The sequence below is a fragment of the Acomys russatus genome, chromosome 27, assembly GCF_903995435.1.
Source record: "Acomys russatus chromosome 27, mAcoRus1.1, whole genome shotgun sequence".
Lineage (NCBI taxonomy): Eukaryota > Metazoa > Chordata > Mammalia > Rodentia > Muridae > Acomys > Acomys russatus.
The window spans coordinates 44,462,211-44,468,450 of NC_067163.1; positions in this window are offsets into that span (position 1 = coordinate 44,462,211).

The window sequence follows — 6,240 nt, forward strand, 5'->3', positions numbered from 1 at the left end:
AGCGTTGCGGTTGGGGCTGCAGCATGACTTCGGTAAGCTGCAAACATAAGGGTAATAGCAGAGAGAGAAAGGGGAATGTGGAAGGATTAAAGTTACATCGGCTCCCTCTGATTCCTGCTGAGCTAGTATCTTGAAACGATGTACTCCAGAAGTAATATGGCTTGTCTTAGGGTTGCTCTGCAAAGGAAGGAAAGAAAAAAAAAAAAGAGCTCTTTAAACGGTTACAAATGAAGGGCTGGAGCTATGACTCAGATTAGGAGAGAGCTTACTGTTCTTCCAGAGGACCTGGGTTGGAGTCCCAGCACCCACAAGGTGGTTTAGGATCGGCTGTAACTTAAATTCCAAGGGGTCTGATGCCCTCTTCTGGTCTCCGAGGGTAGCAAACATACATGCATGCAAAACACGCATCCATGTAAAGAAATCTTTTTAGAAAGTTACGAATCACTGGCTGTATATAACAATACCCATCTAACAGTGTTATTACACTTATTTTTTTATTTTTATTTATTTACTTTTATGTGAGTGCTCTATCTGCATGTACACCTGCATCCAGAAGAGGGCAGTATAGATGGTTGGGAGCCACCATGTGGTTGCTGGGAATTGAACTCAGGAACTCTGGAAGAGCAGACAGTGTTCTTAACCTCTGAGCCATCTCTCCAGCCCTACACTTATTTTTTGACATAGTAATAAGACTAATAGAAGGACCTCCTTCCCTCTCCTCCCCCCTCCTTCCCCGAGTCCTCCTGTTTGGATTCGGGGCGTTGCTTATGCTAGCCAATCGCTCCGCTTCTGAGTTACATCCTGAGCTTTGAGAAGATATTCTTATCGGTTCAGTAAGTGGATAAGATTTCTGATTTTTTTTTTTTTTTTTTTTTGCATGATGCTGAGAGCAGCATTCTCATTAATGCTGAATCCTCTACCAACATTTTGTATAGTCAGAGTATTTTTTTAAAGTAAGGCATGAGGAGAGGATGGCTATTAAATAGGTGATTGAAGACATTCTTTACAATGCTCTAGATTTTAAGAAGAACGAGACAATGCTACTTTAAATTTTTCAAAGAGGTGAAAATTTTTAGTTTAGTAGAAATTATTTATTATCCTTAATTAACTTAAAAAAAAAAACCAGTTAACCTAGAAAATAATGTTTTCTGGTGTTAAATTGAAATTTTCACCCAGTAGTTGTTGACATACATGTGGCACTGTGCTGAGACTTATGGAGAATATAAAAACACAACAGACAGTCCCAACCTTCAAGGAACTTGTAAACAAGGACTCATCCTATCACACTTTCTCCTTTATAAATCCCCCTCATAGGTTTCAATTCTTTTAAAATTCATAAGCTTTTTTAGGCAGAGGAAATATTTATCAGAGAAAGAAACTGAGAGTGGGGGACTTTGCTACTCCTTACCGACGGCTCGACGACCGCTGGGCTCGACCTTGCTACTTACTTTTTTTTTTTTTTTTTTTTTTTTTTTACCTTGCCACTTCTTACCCACGGCTTTCTGGGCTATTGTGCTTCAGTGTTTTCTGTCCCTAAGAGCTTTTTCCTAAGTGGAAGAAAGCAGCTTTGTGCCCCCCAGGACAGGGCAATTTGAAAATGTCTAGGGCTGAACTACCTCCCATGCTTGCAGCCTTCATCCGGTAGATTTGTTATACAGACAACCCATCTTTCTTGGCTGGGGGATGGGGTGGGGAGGGTAACTTTGAGGCTCCTGATTTAAGCCCGGTCCCAGTGCTTTCCCGTGAGACTGTTGAAGTCCTCAGCAGTGGTAGCTGCCTTGATGGCACACCCTTTATTGACCGCCTTCCCTTCTTTGTCTCATTTCCTCACCTTCCACTGCTGTTTCCTGAATCCCTTAGATAAACTATCTGCACTAAAATCCTCGTCTCGGGGTTCTGACGGGCGTTTCCAGTCGCTTATTCACCTAATACCTGCCCTTTAGCTAAAATACTTACTTCAGTGTGGGCACATGATTCAAGTAAAGCCAGCTGGAATCCTTCCCCGCGGGGAATTCTGCCAATCTGGCAGAGGGAGCTTTGGGTTTCTCTCTTTCTGTTATGCTTTCTGTTTGCGCATCATTTAGTCTACGTCCAATGGAACACTGTCCGGCACAAAGTGGAAACTTACCGTTTGTAGAACATCTAATGAAATAAAGTCTTGAAATTTCTATGCTGCCAACCTGCCTTGGTCGTCAGCCATAGACTTCGAGCTTACACAACCCTGTTGTTTTAGCATACCTCAGGGTTACAGCATGTGACCGGAGTTAGAAGCAGGGACTCCCGGGTCCCTTGCTTGAGATCCGCCACACACGTCGGTCAGTTTGTGCTAGCTGTTGTTTACCAGGCCCAGTCCTGTACTCTGTATACCTCCCACTACTGGTGACCAGAGAGCATTTCCCAGACTCACTTGTCAATTGATTTCCAGGTCACCTTTGCTGATAGGAGAATAAAAGGCAAGAAGAGACCAGACTTTCCCCGCCCCCTGTCCCCCCTCGGCCACCCCCTCCCACCCCCACCCCCCCCCCCCCGCCTCTGGCTCCAGCAGTCTCAGCTGTGCCATGCTTTTTCACCTTGGCTCTGCCAGTGGCAGAAGCAGTGTGGAGGCTGCTGGCTTTCTGCAAAGCAGCTACTAGAGGCAGTCTGACGACACAGTTATGTTCCACCAACCTCGGAAGCTCCACACCTGTGGGTTTGGGGACCAGGGTTTCATTTCGTTTGTCCTAAGTGCTCGGGAGAGTGGCTGCTGTTTCTCAACGTTAATATCAAATATGAGCATCAGTAATAAAAAGTTTCCTCTGAGTAACCATGGCTTCCTCCTCCTTCCTTTGACCCTTCCAGTCCTTTTGCTATGACTCCACCAATAATCAAGGTCACTGTGTTCTCAGAAATATTTAAAGTCTCTTCGCCTCAGCTGATGTCTAGAAAACAAAGGCAGTAATGGTCTACTCACCTATCTCCTAGGTGGTTTTGTTCTTTTGGTTTTTGTTTGTTGTTTGTTTTGTTTTGTTTTTGTTGTTGTTATTTTGGGTTTTGGCTTTTTTCAAGACAGTGTTTCTCTGTGTAGCCTTGGCTGTTCTGGACTCACTTTGTAGACTAGGCTGGCCTCAAACAGAGATCTGCTTGTCTCTGCCTCCCCGAGTGCTCATAGGTGTTTTTGGGGTTTTTTTGTTTTTGTTTTTTTGTTTTTGTTTGTTTGTTTATGAGGGTTGAGTGAGTAAATACTTTGAGTGCTTTAAACAGTACAAAGCAAAAAAACAAAAACAAAAACAAAAAACAACAGTACAAAGCAGCTGGGCATCATGGCGCAAGCCTTTAATCCAGCACTCGGGAGACAGAGGCAGGTGGATCTCTGTGAGCTCAAGGCCAGCCTGGTCTACAAAGCAAGTCTAGGACAGTCAAGGCTACACAGAGAAACCCTGTCTCAAAAAGAAAAAATCAACCAACCAACCAAACAAACAAAAAACAGTACAAAGCAAACACTGTCCTTTGCTAAATGAGACTGGGTGTCCTTCTTCTTTGAAATGTATGTAGTGTTGGCCAGGTTATAAAATCGTTAGTGTCCCCCCACACATGTATCACTTTGTGCAATTTGCCCTCAGCTGCACTGTCCCTTCGGCTCATCAGCATCATGATGGATGATGCCTGTACTCTTAGGCCTCTACCTTTCTTGTCGCTCTCCTACGTCAGAATGTGTAGTGTCCAGTGTCCTCTTACACGGCTTAGACAAAAGGCAGGTATTTCTGAGGTCTCACGGCATTCTGTAGCTCAGGACGCTGTAGTGGTAGGTACAAAGCACAGGAAGCAGCCACAGTGGTAAATGATAGTTTTAGTAGTTTTATTTTTCTTTTATTGAAAATATATTTTTTTATTCTTAATAATATATCCTGATTATAGTTTTCCCTCCATCTACTGCATTCCCAGTTCCTTCTCCCCTCCTCTCCCCTTCTGTCTGGATCCATCCCTTCTCTGTCTCTCATCAGAAAAGAGGGATAATAATAAAATAAGATAAAAGTAAACTAGAATATTGGAATCGGACAAAACAAGCAAAAGGAAAAGAGACCAAGAAAAGCCACAAGTATCAGAGACACACTCATTTGCACACTCAGGAATGTCATAAAAACACTATACTGGCAGCCATAATATCTGGGCGGAGGACACGATGCCGACCCCGCAGGCACTGTGCATGCTACTCAGTCTCTGTGAGTTCTTGTGAGCTTTGCCCATGGATGCTTAGAGGGCCTTGTTTTCCTGGTGTCCTCCATGCCCTCTGGCTTTTAAATTCTGTCTGTCTCCTTTTCTGAGGGTTCCCTGAGCTCTGAGGGGAGAGAGTTGCGGGAGACATCCCGTTTAGAGCTAAGTGTCCCAAGGCCTCTTACTCTGTGTAATATCTGGCTGTGAGTCTCTGTGTTTGTTCCCATCTGCTATGGAGGAAGCTTCTCTAATGATGGCTGAGCAAGGCACTGATCTGGGAGTAGAACAGATTGTCATTAGGAGTCATCTGATCTTATTGCTGCTTTTTTTTTTTTTTTTAAGAATAGTAGTATTTGGTTTTGTCCTCAGTTCCTGGACTATCTAGTCTCAGGTTCTTGGTCACCCATCTTGGTTCCATCTTCTGGAATGGGCTTTATGTCAAATCAGGTATTGGTTGGTCCCATAAGCTTTGTGCCACCATTGCACTAACGTCTTGCTGGCAAGCACACCATTGTAGATCAGAAGGTTTGTGGCTGGGTTGGTGTTTACACTTCTTTTTTGGTAGAATGCAGAGTTCCTTCTTGTAATAAGGATGCCAGCAGGTATAGGCAGAGGCTCTGTGTAGATTCTAGTTTAACTTGTCCATGTTCAATGAATTGGGAGTAATATTCAGCAATGGGGCCTTGCAGTCAGTTTTCTCCTTGCTTCTCAATCTCACAAGCATGAGCTTTCACTTGTTTTATTGGTCTTAGCCATTCTGCCAGAGGTCGGATGAAATCTCCAAGTAGTTTTGATTCTCATTTCCCTGGTGGCTAAGGATGTTGAATATTTAAGTGTTTTTCGGTTATTGAGTTTCCCCTTTTGAGAACTGTCAGTTTATATCTCTACTGGCTTTTCAGATTGTTTGATTGATATCTAGGGTTTGTGTGTGTGTGTGTGTGTGTGTGTGTGTGTGTTGGTGGTGGTGGTGGTGGTGGTGGTGGTGGTGGTTTTTTAGCCCTTTAAATATTAAAAAGTCTGTTTGGGTCTCATTTGCTAATTGTTGATCTTAGCACCTGTGATGACAATGTTCTGTTATGGACTTCCTTTTCTGGTCCAGGCTAGTTGGTGTTATTTATACTCCTTGTACCTTCATAGTCATTTCCTTCTTCAGGTTAGGAAATTTTTCTTGTGTTTTTTTTTTTTTTTTAATTTTTTTTATTTTCTGTGCCTTTGACCTGGGTTTCTTCTCCTTCCTTTATTCTTACTATTCTTTGATTTGGTCTTCCCATAATATCCCAGATTTCCTGGATGTTTTGTGCCAAGATTTTTTTTTAAAGGATTTAACACTTTCTTTGCCTGATGTGTCCATCTTCTATCATGTCTTCAATGCCTGAGATTCAGTCTTCCATCTCTTGTATTCTGCTGGTGAGGCTTGCCTCTGAGTTTCCTGTTAAAGTTTCTAAAGTTTTCATTTCCATTTTTCCCTTGGTTTGGTTTTTTTTAAAAAAAATTAATTTTATTTCCATTTTCAGGTCTTGAACTGTTTTATTCATTTCCTTCCACTGTTTGCCTTTTCATAGGTTTCTTTAAGGGATTTATTCATTTCTTCCTTAAGAACCCCTATCATATTCATTAAGGCTATTTTAAGGCCTTTGTTTTGTGTTTCAGCTATGTTGCAATTCTCAGAGCCTGCCATGGTAGGGTTTCTGGGATCTAATGGAGACATACTATCCTGTTATTCATTGGTTTCTACACTGGCGTCAAGGCATCTGGGTTTGGGAAGATTGGGGGATGGACTTGGAATACCAGAGCGGTGAGGATCTGCTGTAAGCCTGTTTTGGCGGAAGTGGCCTGGGGGTTCCCAGGGACAGCTTGCAGAAGTTGTGGTAGGGATAAAGCCTGTGAGTCAAAGGAGGGAGAAGTTAGAAGGGGAACATCTCTGTGATCCACTGGAGCTGGGGGTAGGGATGGGGCGGGGAGGAAGCATGCAGCCTTTGGTCTATTGAAGAGTGGAGGATGAGACAGAGGATTGGAGCTGAAGGTGCTGAAGGAGAGGTTTGGATGTAC